The following is a 14,616-nucleotide window of genomic DNA, read 5'->3' as shown; positions in this document are numbered from 1 at the left end:
ATGAATATGACCGATATATAATAACAGACATGGTGGTAAGATAGCGACTTAGACGAAAGTTAAATGGAATCTAAATAAACAAACTTATATTAAAAGTAGACAGTAATCTTAGTTAAAGTGATATACCCTGCTCAGATTTCTTTTTTTTTTGTTTTTACTCCTGTGTGTGTGTGTGTGTGTGTTTCTCCAACAATACCTAATGACTCCTCCCACTGAAAAAATTCCAGAGCTTATTGGTGGAACTCTTGCTAAGAGAGGAAGAGTCCTCCCCCCATCTCCCTCAGTAAACACTGTTACCATATAATTTTCCGAAGTCCCTCAAGAAGGTGTACCAGGGAAACCTGTGTCCAACTGTACATGCGTGAGCAGAAGTAGATATGCTTTTTGAATCTGGTTTTGAGTAGGTTTATGGGCGTGATAATAAGCCGTTATGACATATCACGTTCTTCCAGTGTAATGAACTCGTGACGAAACCATGATTTCATATGTTTGGGAGTGTCTTGTGAGTGAATTCGTGCTTGCTTGAGTGCGATTATTCCCCTACCATAATGGGAGAGTAAGATAACTAAGATGGAGAACTATACGAAGTCGGCGAAGGGCCAAGATGGCCTCCTTTAAGTGTAATTTTAATTATTGTGTGCAAATTTGTTGAATGGGTAAGCATACTTACTTTTAAGCCCAAGTGTGGGTTTGTCTTTGTATTTTGAATATTTGTTTCAAAGATGTCCTATTGCTTGTGACCTTTTGATTTGTGTCATTTTGATTTATTTACAATTGGCTTATGTGGGGTTTCTTTTTCTGTCTATCTCCAGATTGTTTCTGGTGGGAACTTATTGGAAATGGGAACTTAACTGATAGTCCCGTGGTTATGGTGTTACTTATAAGAGTGGGCTATGACTTTCCTAGGTTTATGACTAAACTAATGTTAGTTATTATTGTTAGAGAAAGGGGCGGACAGGTTTAGTTCGATCCCCAGAGTTATATGAGTTATTCAAATTTTAAATTTGACTTTTCAATTTAACAATTGTGAAGAACCTGATTTATTTAGTTTTAAATAAATGTATTTTTGTAGTTCAAGAGTCTGATTTAGTTACCTTAGGTAATTATGTGTGTGAGAGAGAGAGAGAGAGAGAGAGAGAGAGAGAGAGAGAGAGAACGAATGTCACCTCAATGCCTTGCTGCTGTTAGGTCATTGCTACCAAGATTAATTGTTTTTTCCCTTTTAAAACAACTGTACTGAGGTTGGAAACTCGGTAACACACACACACACACACACACACACACACACACACACACACACATATATATATTATATATATATATATATATATAATATATATATATACATCGAGCTACAATGTCCTTTAATATCTAATTCGCTCTACTCGGAATTAATATATTTTCATATATTGCTTAACCGAAGGGGAATTTTTTTACACGATAATAGATTTGCCTGGTCCCAGGCGCGAACCCAAAAGAAGACATTCAAATCCAGGACGTCAGTGGAAGCTTTTACTAACCCCACCACCGCCGTGAGATTTGTAATACTCGCCATATATATATATATATATATATGTATATATATATATATATAATATATATATATAGATATATATATATATATATATATATATATATATATATATATATATATATATATATATATATATATATATATATATATATATATATATATATATATATGAAGGGTTAATGCCACGAAGGAAAATGAAAAACGAGAACTGCCGAGATCTCTCGGTCCTAACGACCCTTTACTTAAAGCAAGACTGATCAGAATAAAGAGAAAAACAGTACAGGTAAGCATATATATAAACGGAAAATACTGGATTAACATAACTTAAAAGAAACAAAAACGCCCGTGGGCTAGCTTAAAGATTATAAAAGCAGCCACCCACACGTGGTCACAGGTAATTTAGTCAAAAAACAATACATTTTGAAAACAAAGAGACATATACGACCGGACAGTACAAATTAAGTGAAATCCCGAAGGCTAGATTAATTATTCAGGAACGGTGCGGTCAGACACACGGGTCAAAGCCAGTTTAATTCGAATAACAATACACTTTGTATTAGTAACATGAAATTTACAAAACTGTTCAAACAATGAGTGAGAAACGAACATGGGATAAAAAGCAAGCATTAGAGAGAGAGAGAGAGAAGAAAAAATTCCCCTTTGATTAACATATATAAAAATATATTAATTCCGAGGTAGAGCGAATTAGATATTAAAGGACATTTGTAGCTTGATGTATCTATATGAATCACGGTAATGTGATATGACACAGACACACACATACATACATATTATATATATATATATATATATATATATATATATATATATATATATATATATATATATATATATATATATATATATATATATATATACACCAAAGTTGAAGGTGGTTGCTGGAAATCAGATATACAGCATCGGAGGAAGGAGAGATACCAAATTCCTTTTTTAATGGGATTTATTACGCTGAAGTTTCAAGACCATGTATCCCATTTTCGAAGCTAAATATTAAAAAGAAAAACAATTAAAAATAGACTCAGAGGAATGACAAAGCTTGAGTCATATCTCCTTCAAAGTCGCAGTCATCTTTCCATCGGATTGGTTCTTTCATTCACTGACTCATCTTTTTCGAAGCTGGTCGTGTTTCTCTTTAGTATGTTTACTTATCTATTTTAATACTAATTATTTTTATTTTTATTTTTTTCTATTGCTGTCCTGGCGTGTTTGTTTTTCTTTTTTTTTTTTTTGCATAGGTAATGTATAAATTTACATCAGTGTCATTTATAAAATACGCTTTCCAGACAAGAAGAGTTATTATTAATAATTCTCGACACTAACACCAAAGATCTTTATAGTTTTACACTAAAATCTCCTCTCTCTCTCTCTCTCTCTCATCGCGCGCGCGCGCGTACCTTTTTCAACATGTACAGACCATATTTCATTACAATGTAACAAGCTGTAACCTAATGAGGTTTTGTATTGACAAACCGCTGTGGAAACTACCTCCTGTCTTATCGATTATTACAGCCATAATTTTCTCTCAAGTTTTATTCCATAAACGTTAATGACAGCACCAATGGAAGCGTCAAAGGCACGAATACACACCATGCACGCACAAGCATTTACTGTATATGAGTTTCTTTGGTAAACAAAAGTGGCACATATTGATGGAATGCAGTCTCAAATGTTATTTTTGACGAGAAAACGTTTAATTAACATTTGTGAACAAAATTTCCGTTGACTATGGTTCTACCAGCGAGTCAAATGGAGTTTGACATTTTGAAGACAACTTCCAATGACTGCTATTCAAGAGAAATAAATCTTTTTATTTATTCTGATATATTTCTCGAGTCGTAACAATAACTACGCCATCTCATAAAGATGATTATTAAAGATCGAAAATCCGGGTATTTCAAGGCAATTTTTGCGTACGAAGGATAAGTGGCTGATAGAGCTATTAAGTATGAGTTGTTTTAAGATTTTACGTCTGCTCAGGCCTTCATTTGTTATTAGCAAACGTGTATCCTGATTTATATAGTTAAATTGGGAAGTTGGAGGTCGCCAGCCGGCATACAGACACTAAATACCGGCAATAATGTATTTAATTCTATTTACAATTAAAGAAGGCACAACGGATAGTATGTTAAGTACATGAAATTTCTTTTGGTTAACCGTGGTTAACCGCTGGAGCTTGAAGCTGCAAGGGGCTTGTTATGGAGTGGAATGTGTACGATTATCCGGTTCGTAACCAGATTACGTGGAAGTTCAGCAAAGGTACTCTCGTCCCTGAAAGGGAAATTTACGACAATTAAAGACTAGTTAATATGCACAGATACGCTAATCCACTTAGCCATTTCTTACACTGCACTATTTGACTTATACAGATTATTTCTCCTAATGGACGTAGCAATAAGTCTTACAGGAATTACACACTGTCACAGCTATATTTATTAACGGTTAGCACTTAGACATTATGGAGAGAGAGGCTATGCTCAGGTGAGGGGAGACGGTCTTGGGCAAGGCCCACCACGAGGGCACGCCGGAGGGCAGGAGAGGGAGAGGAAACAAAGGATCGGTGGATAGGATTTCTTTCTGTACGGATAGGAGGGAAGGCTGGGATGTTATCATGGGGAAGGAGGAAGGATAGGTTAGGGTACGAGGTTCTCATACAACAGACACCTACCTTTTAAGGGAGAGACAGTTGTTGCCTCTCGGAAGGGGCGGACAGAGGACAGCACGTCCACCTCCTAAGACTATCAATCGGTGAAGACCGGCCACCCACGCCTCCGTTTCCTGCCGCGCATCCTTCGAAGTGGGGGGGTTTACTCCCCTGGAGGGTTTTCTACTGGTCAGGAACCTTTTGTCCTTTTTGTTTTAGGCCTAGACTTGCATCACGATTCCCCATTTGGGGGGTGCCAACTTGGCGCTGTCGTCTTGCGGTGGCATCTGAAAGTAAGAGACCTCGGGGAGGAGACTGGTCTAGGAGAGGTGGGTGCGTGGCGAGGCTCTGGGTAGGAATAACCAAGCTGCATTTGTTCAAATTCCCAGGCGACTTCTCTCGCATGAGGGGCTAAAATGGCGGATAGACCATCACGATTGACAGTTGTAATACCCAAGGATGTTACATCAATATGATTAAGATTATCAGCATTATTTTTAATGTTGGTATTTTTCTGCATGACACTGTTGAAAGTCCGACAAAATATATGTTACCAACTTACAACCAGCCCTCTTGTAGTCCTTCTTTAACTCGGAGCCTATTAGGCTATCACTGACAATAAATAGACGTATTATGTCCCAGTATTTGAGCCTCCCAAAATCTGGGAGGAGGACAAAACAAAGTTACTGTCATTTGGAAAATCTAATTGCACCAGAATCTCTGTTAGTGGAAGCCGTGATCAAAACAAAAGAAAGGAAGAGAGGATTTTTTTCTTTTCCATTATTCATGAATTGATAAAATGTGAAATTTTTAAGCATGAGCTAGTAATGCAAAGAGTTGCAGATATCATCATAAGCATCAGGGTTAGTTACCAAATTCAGTCTAAAATTTTTTCATACAGTGAACAAATTAGAACTTCCGAACATCATTGGTCAAGGAAGGTAATACAAAGAAAATAAAAAATTATAGATTAACTGACATATATCCTTGTAAATAACATTAAGCCTTCAAATAAGATTTTGATACACTTTAACAAATAAACAAAAAATATTGATGGGAATATGAGTCACTTTATGACTATGTTCAGACGATATATCTTTCTGCTTCAAATTTAGCTTCAAGGATCCATAGATTGTAATGTCTCGGGTCAGCAAAGCGCGAATAACAGTCAATTTAAAAGCATATCTGTATCATTTCTCTACTTTTATGTTGCCACAATGTTAAAAATTTCAATATTAAAAGAACCTGATTAACTTTATTACTTGTACACAAGTACTCTTTGTGAAAAATTCAGTTCTTGACAACTACTAAGTTCTATGCGTTTACAATAAAAATATAAAAATCACTGGAGTTCTGTTTTACAATTCAGACAATATTCAGAGATCTGCCTACACTATAAGAGAGAACTTGACTGACTCGCAAATAAAGTAATACAATAGTAAAAACAAGGTAATCGAGCAGATTTTCGAAGCTCTCGTTTGTATATAGATTTCTAAAATATATTGACAATAATAATAATAATAATAATAATAATAATAATAATAATAATAATAATAATTGGAGTGTGAACATTACCACAGACTTCTGAGTAGAACAGCCCACCTCAAGTACAAAAACATTCTGCCAGTCAGAGTCGAAGGAAATAACACTACAGTATGACGTCTCACATTATAAGATTATACCGGAACGAACAATTCTTGGATTTGTGACACAGTTTTCCTTGATGTAAAATGTTGAAGAAGGCACGCACATTGTACACGCAAGTTAGGTCTCAAGTCATTGCTTTAATGTAGATCAGAGTTCGCTTTCAAGCTTAACTCAGTAGATATGATAAAGTTTTTACGTACTAACTTAGACAGAGAGACTGAGAGAGAGAAGGTGTGCTAACATGATGAATTCATCTCCGACAATAAAAAAATAATAAATAAAGAAATACATGAGCAAAGGCATAAATAAACTATGACCACATTTAGGCATGTAACCTATCTCATATATCAGGCAGATTTGCCTGTGCCAAATTTGCGCAGAAAAGATACTTGTAGGATCACCAGACTTCATGACAAGGTACGACTTACGAAGAGAAACGCAGAACTTCGACTTGGCTGACGAGAACCTCGACCTCGGTGACAAGACAGTGAAGTTATCATTGTGTCTGGCGTTCATCTTGGGAACAGAGATGAGAGAAGGTTGAGAAACTATGCCAGTCACTCCAATTTTTGTGAAAGCTTCGTTTCCTTGGCAGAAATGATACAGACAAAAGGAATGACCCTAGCAACTTGTAAATGACTTGTAAATGATCCTATGCACTTTGAACAAACAAACATTATATCTCAGTTCAAACGTTTTATAAGGGAGCTGTTATCTCAAGGACTAACTAACATCTGGGAGTCATATAGCGCCAAATAACGGAATTCTTTTCCTTTTCTCAGTTATTACCACTCTCTCTCTCTCTCTCTCTCTCTCTCTCTCTCTCTCTCTCTCTCTCTCTCTCTCTCTCTCTCTCATTGCCATATAATTCAAACCAAATTTCATGAGAACTGAATTTATCCTGAATTAAATGAAAATGACTGATTTTTTTAGAACATATTGTATGAACAATAGGAAGTATTATAGAACCGCAATTAATGATTCTCTAAAGTATCAGATAAATACAGGTGAGGAATAATTACCACCTTTCCTATGTCCCAGAAACTTTAATGATTAAACCGAAAAGATAAAGTAAAATAGAAAAGCCTGAATTTCTAACTTTTTTTTTTCTTTTATTACATTTATATTGAATTATTTTTCATGTGAAGGGCGATTTTTTAATGTTGATTTTCATTAATAAATCAATTCCATATTTTCATTTTTTACTAATAAATTTATCAGTTTATTAGAGAAGCTGAATAGGGCAGTGAAATTGAAGTGATTTTTGTGGCTTGGCTTCAGTTAAACTAAAGTTCAGCATTTCGTTGGCTTTGATCCTGAGGGAGGCTTTCATTCATGTTCGACAGGAAAATAGTTATCTTCACACAAATGCAATTTTGCAGGTAAATATTTTTCAGGTATGAAAAATTCACCTGAATGAAAGTATTTATGTGCTGCTCTGAAATTTATGTTTTTTTTTTTTTAAATATAAATGTCAATAATGTAAAGTTTTAAGAAAGATCAATCCAAGACTTCAAAATATTTATCTGCATAATGGGCGAATAATCCACGAAATGTTCAAATTTTTATTTAAGTGAAGTCAAAGCCACGTAAAAACTGGAACATTATTCTACACAAACAGGAAAAGAATCGATTGACACAAATAACCGCCTTTTCATTTCTGCGTCCGAAAATGCTGAAAACTACATAAAATGAAGTTGAATGATCGGACTTCGAAAAGAAAGGCCTGAAAGTTCAGAGGTTTAGTGTGCGAAAGGTCACTGGAAAAAGAAGAAACTGCATTTGTGTTTGATAAGGATCATAAACTGTTTGCTCTCTGCAAGAACTTCGACCTTCTGAACTTGGGAGGGGGGGGAGCGAGGGGGGGGGGGGGGGGGGGGGGGGGGGGGGGGCCTGAAGGCTTCTGTTTAATGAGGGATTAAAATCACTTTATTTTTATTTCTGATTCCTGTGTTTGATTTTCTTTGTGAATGTGTTTGGGTGTGTCTGGGTAAGATGCCACACATTTAACTGCCTTTGTAGATACATGCAAAGAAGTGACTTGGAGTAAATTTTAACTAGAATTTACAATCAAAATTAAAATTGACAAAAACCCAACTAGGTTAAATTCAGAAACGATATAGGTATTAAACTGGAGAATCATTGAATAATTATATAAACTACTACTATTATGTCAGAGTGGTCACAAACTGGTGCTCATATTAATGAGAGTTGAATGATTAACCGGTAACCGAGAAGAAAAAAAAATAATAAGTAAAAATTTACATAATTGTGTCTTCAGTTAAACGAGAAACAAAACTCGTTTCATGTCCTTTAAGTCCTCAAAGTGACATAGCTTTGAATGAAGAACGATAAGCAACTTGAATGAAAAGTGCAACAATAAACAAGTTAAAAACTAATGAACAATTAAACGAGTAATACCTTAGGCAACTTGACCAGGCAAACTTAATCTTGACAGGGTTTTCGCGGTCTGTTGATTATGTGTTATTATACCAAATCGGTGATCGAAAACTTCCGCTCTCTGTAATGTGGCTCCAATTAACCCGGGTACGAAGCAGGTGAGGTTGAATCAATTTCACTTCGATTACATCATCGACAAGTGTTGTGAGTTGAAAGAGTTTTGAGGAGCGAGGGAAATTAGCAATGAAGGATGAAAGTGAGGAACGTACAGGCAATATTCTTGAATATATAAAAAAACAAGAAGAACGATTAATATTGATCTGTGAGCAAGAGAAATTAGGACAAGAATTGTGAGGGAAGTAAAAGCGAACAGGGAAAAATAACTTGGCAATCAAGAATAATGAGCTCAAGAAAGATGAGGGATGAGGATGGGGAAAAATATAGTTTTTACATTAAGAAAATGGGTTCCAGAATTATGAGCGAGAAAAAATAAATATAAAAAGTGGAAGACTTACAAAGAAGCAAAGGAAACGAAAATGAACAGTTTATTGAAACTTTGATGTACTTAAATGTTGGTTAGGCTATTGAAACTTTGATGTACTTAAATGTTGGTTAGGCTATGTGGTTTTGTACTGTTGCATTAGTATTTTTTTTCTCTCTCCAGCCTACGAGACTCCAGATGACGTCCAATTCATCATGACATCAAGAGAATCACCACTTTTGTAAAAAGTAGAGAAACTATATTAAGCTTTTTCCGCTTAATGCCAAAAACTGTAACGTTCAAAATAGTATCGGCTGCCAAAGCAATTGAAAATTTGACAAATTTTTACATAATTAGAGACTTGATTATCTGACAACATCTTGCTTTGTAGTTACCTGTCGAGTTCCTGGGCCATTATGTAATTATCCTTTCCCTCCCTGACAGACCTAGCTGAAATGAATCTATGAGTTTTTGGGATATAGTATAATATCAGTTCGCCTCATAAATTCCTTTCATGTGACAAGACTGAAATCAAACAGTCATCTTCACAAGTACTGATTCTCGTCATGCTATGCCAACACGGGCGCTTGCTTCGACTTTTTTCTCTCTCTCAAACTAACCGTAACGATCCATTTCCGAGAAACATAGCAGATGTGCGTGGACTGACTTCAAGTAGACTCCATTGGAGGGCACGAAATCGGGGAAAGAAAGATTTACGCCCTGACCTTTATGGATGCATACTGCTTACTTGAGAGAGAGAGAGCAGGGTCTTGCTGGCAAGAATAACGAAGCGCCTTTTGTCACGGGAGGAGATAAATGGACTCTGAGACCTTCCCTTCTATTTTTTTTCTGTTTCTATCCAACGGTCCTCGTTGTTTCCAACCTTTTTATTGATAAATAATCAACAGGTGTCGAGCTTTTTATTATAACATTCAGGTGTAATTGCTTTCAATATATTATCCACCCTTCGAAAAAGATGTTAAGAACGCGCATTTTTTTTTTTTTTTTCTAGAGAGCAAGGAACGCGATTGGAATCTTTGCCTAGCAGCCGTGTGTTGTGCTTCGAGGCCTCACCGAATGGTTTTGGCCAAGATGGCGAACGTATGTAAAACAATATCTTCGGATCATGGAGACGGGAGGCGCAGATTGACCCAGCGGGTGGACTACGTGACATAGATTGTCACCTGATAATGACTTCATATAGCGTACGAACGTTTGTACACCTCTCAAAGCGTGTGTGAGACGCAAATATTCAAATAGGGAGTAAGTCGGGATTAGACGACGAGCATTTTAGCGGGGCCTACGAGATAGATCTAGATATAAAGTGAAAGAAAGAAACTATTTAGTGTTGGAGGTTGCAAGAATTTTGCTGAACACCGAACAATTGAAAGGTGCCTCGAGAGAAGCCGAAGTGCAGTGGAAAAAACATTGAATTTCAAATAAGTTTTTCTCCCATGTATGAAAAACATTTTTTATGTTTATTTCCATCATTTCATGCTCATCCATTTTCTTTTATTTATTTATTTCTGTAGGCTATGATTTCTTTTTTATCCTCGGGTGTATTTAAGGTCGCCAAAATGGGAATCTGACTTTTATTTACCGACGTTGTTTGCATTTCTGAAATTGGGGAAAATAGTGATATCTATGTGAGCTCTTGTGTCTTAATGTGGGAACTAATGTGTCATCATCGGAGATGACTTTGCCTTGTTCTAGTTGGGTTTCCTATTCATTTCATTTCCTTTATCATGTTAGTTTTTGGGAATAAAGATTCTATTTTTGAATCTTGCAGTTTGGTCTAGCCCCAGATTTTGAGAATAGTAGCAGGGATGCCGCTTACAGTCTTCCTTTCTAAGATAGGTGCCAAATGTTCAGTGCGGTCGACGTTACCCAGTTGTCTTTTGGAGAAGCCCGATACTGAGCCTTGTCATGAATACATCCGGTCACCTGATAAATGCAATGATCGTCAGAAGGTGATTATGATCTGAACGTCGTTTCTCAACGCTGAGAGTAAGGACGCGTTCAGTGTTAGAGTCTCAAGGGAGACTCCAGAGAGGCGTTTTAATCTCAGGCACGAATACGTGGAGGGTTATTTGGAACTCATCGCTCGATACTACACAATCATTTGAATGCCACTCCTCAGACAAAAAAATTGATCGCTGTCTTTTTAACTGACAATTGAACACATTAACAAAAACAAATGTGGGAACTCCATCCTGACCGCCCAAAAACTTTGAACGCATTAACCGAAACAGACGACATCGCACTCAAGAAGCAATAATTTTGAACGAAATTCAGAAACACTCATTTGAACGCCATTCTTGAACCAATCATTCGAACAACACTTCAAAACAAACATGTGAACGTTATACTGGAGATACATACTTGAACGCAATTCCCGAAAAAGTCATTTAAAGCTATCCCTGAACTCAACATTTAACGCCACCTCTCTCTCAAAAAAAAAAAAAAAAAAAAAAAAAAAAACTGAACACCATTCGCCACTAAGAGCACCGGAGGTCAACCCCACTTACGAAAACGCGTGGGTTGAAGAAGAGTTCAGAAAAGAACGCTCTCAAACTTTTAATTCCCCAGGGTTAAGGATTTCAGGAGAGTTCAGTAAAGAGCTCCTTCCCATTTTTCGAATCTAGTGAACTTCAATGAGAGATTTTATGTTATTTCAATAAAGAACTCCTTCTCAGCTTCGAATCCTGTGGAGTTCAGTTTAGGACACGAGTAAGAGATGAACTCATACATTGAACGCAAAATCTTGTGGGGATCTGACAGAGTACGAAATAAAAAACCATATCAGGAGAGTAAAAAATGTTCACAATGAATATTTTAATTGTTTTTAATCTAAGGAGGAGTTTGAACACATATATTACATATATATCTTATATATATATATATATATATATATATATATATATATATATATATATATATATATATGTGTGTGTGTATATATATATATATATATATATATATATATATATATATATATATATATATATATATATATTATATATACATTACTGGTGATCTTCTTCGGCACGCAGATATATAAATTCAATTGTATTCCACATAGAAAACTGAAAGGAGTTTTTTCTCAGAAAATGCCCAACAGTTTTCGTCCTCCAATGGAACTCTTCTTGGAGCGTTTATTAAGGATTGCTCCAAGAAGATTTCCACTTGAGGGCGAAAACTGTTGGGCATTTTCTGAGAAAAACTCCTTTCATTTTCCTATGTGAAAATATGGTTACAGTGGTATATATGCTAAGAAAAATTATATTGATATATATGTGCTATATTGATACACTTATATAAATGCAAGTCATGAAGAGGATACTTATTCCACAAAATACTAATGTATTTCTGATAGTAACATGCACACAAAGGTTATATGTATGGATATAGTGTTGTAAGGGTATATATTGATAAAAATTAATGGTACCAAAATGTATAAGATATAAGATAATAGGTATCACCTCATAGATAATATACTATAGGTATCATATATATATATATATATATATATATATATATATATATATATATATATGAAGTAGAGAACCTCATTGACAATGCATTCCATATGTAAAATTATCAGTATATTAATCAATCAGTGCACACTTATCTAAAGAATATGTATCATTAATCAATCCATCCACATTTATCTATAGAATAAATATCTATCAATGCACTCCTTTATTTGAAGCATATAGAATTTAAACAATGAATCAATATATCGTGTGTGTACGCACCAGGAATATATAAAGTGCACAAATCTTTAATCACATTTATTTGAATCAATATATATATATATATATATATATATATATATATATATATATATATATATATATATATATATATATATATTGATTCAAATAAATGTGATTAAAGATTTGTGCACTTATATATATATATATATATATATATATATATATATATATATATATATATTATATATATATATATATATATATATATATATATATATATATATATATATATATATATATTGATTCAAATAAATGTGATTAAAGATTTGTGCACTTTATATTTATTCCTGGTGCGTACACACACAGATATATTAATTCATTGTTAAATTCTATAATTCTATATGCTTCAAATAGGTGTGCACTGATAGATATATTCTATTGATAAGTGTGGATGGATTGATTAATTATACATATTCTTTAGATAAGTGTGCACTGATTGATTAATATACTGATAATTTTACATATGGAATGCATTGTCAATGAGGTTCTCTACTTCATAATTAGCCAATGTCCTGATCAACTTTTCACGCCTTCACAATTCCAAACCAATCACCTAGCGTCAAATGAAATGGCCAATTTCAAATAACACATAGATCAAATGCATTGAGGGCATAGGGGAGATTGTCTGGACGGTCCCTGACGTTGTGTTGGTGAGTCCATTTTCCTTGTTCTCCAAACCTCATCCTACGCCAAACGAATACATTCACAGCGACCACCGTAGCCAAAACTGTGGCTAAAAGTGCATAGTAATGAAGACTATCACTGATATCGTAAGCGGGGGAAGTCTGGTTCATGGTAGCTAAACGCATCAGCTGCTGGGCTACCTTCCTGTTGTAGGGGGAGGGACAGCTGAGATATTCATGGTACCCCAGGAGAAATTCGCGAAGTAGGCTCTCCCCCAAATTATGGTGCTTATTCCGTGGACGGTGTAGTTGGTTGTTGCTCCACCTGCAGCTGTCAGCGGCGATGAATAGATGGGAAGTTGTAGCTGATCCATCTGGACAGTTGATGCTAAAATCCCTCAATGGGAAAATCTCAGCCAGGTTCCGTTGTTCAACCTGTGAGCGAACTTATACTCATCAAAAGGATAAAGATGATCCAAGCAGTGTTCTCGCAGTGTGGGACAAAGTTCCATTAAAGGCTAGGTCTGACTCACATGAACCCTCGGATACATTGTGGAATTCAAAGGAGTCAGCCGCACAAACCTTATTACCCATGGCTGTGTAACAGTTTTAGCAAACGAGTCCAGGTCCCTGACGACCATAAAAGTTTCCTTATTAGGGAAATTAATACATAGCCAGACAGATCCGATATTACTGGCTATGAGCTGTTGACATGTAAGTAGGAAACGGAGCTACTTTGTAAGATTTCCATGCATCAGAGGGCTCAAAGGGGATATTAATCATGATTCTATAAGTTTCCACACTTACTGAGATTAGGCTATAATAGAACTCAATCTTATGTGCTTCTAAACAAAGGAGTGTAACCAAGTTTGTCATACACATTCCCTAAGGTTAATGTTTTTGTCTTTGATTGGTAACAAATGCAGCAACAGGACCCTTTTGTAGCTAAAGTGATTGCTTCAACATAATCTTTGGATTTTCAACGAAATGAGAAATCTTACTTTGCATATGATCCATCTTCGTATTGTAATATGCTAAAGTTGCGAGCAAAGATTGCATGTCCTTGATCTGATTTATGTTACTGGAATGTTCGTTCACTAACGTCATAATATGATTTATTGATTCTAACTGTCTGCGAAGTTCAAAGAAAATTAATTCATGTTCGTGTTGTGAAAACTCAATTCTCTTATTCTGATCGTTAATTTTAAGATGGTTGGAAACTCCAAGACCTAAGGTTGCTACAGAGCGAACAAATTAAGTGCAGCAAATATAAAGGGGTTACGCCTTTCCACATTAGTGTGTCTTACTGTCCACATAAGGAGGTCGCGGACTAAGCATTCTGTGTCAGCCGTCTGTTTTGCAAATCAAAAGACAATAACTCAGCGATACCCAACGGTCTGAGCAAGCGGATTTCCGTCACTGTAAGAAAAGTAAAGTCTGTGCAGTTGATTCAGTGACTCAGCAAATCGAGATAAGTCGGTCTTCAAGTT

Source organism: Macrobrachium nipponense, chromosome 35 (genome assembly GCF_015104395.2).
Source record: "Macrobrachium nipponense isolate FS-2020 chromosome 35, ASM1510439v2, whole genome shotgun sequence".
In the NCBI taxonomy this organism is placed as follows: domain Eukaryota; kingdom Metazoa; phylum Arthropoda; class Malacostraca; order Decapoda; family Palaemonidae; genus Macrobrachium; species Macrobrachium nipponense.
This window is presented reverse-complemented; position numbering follows the sequence as displayed.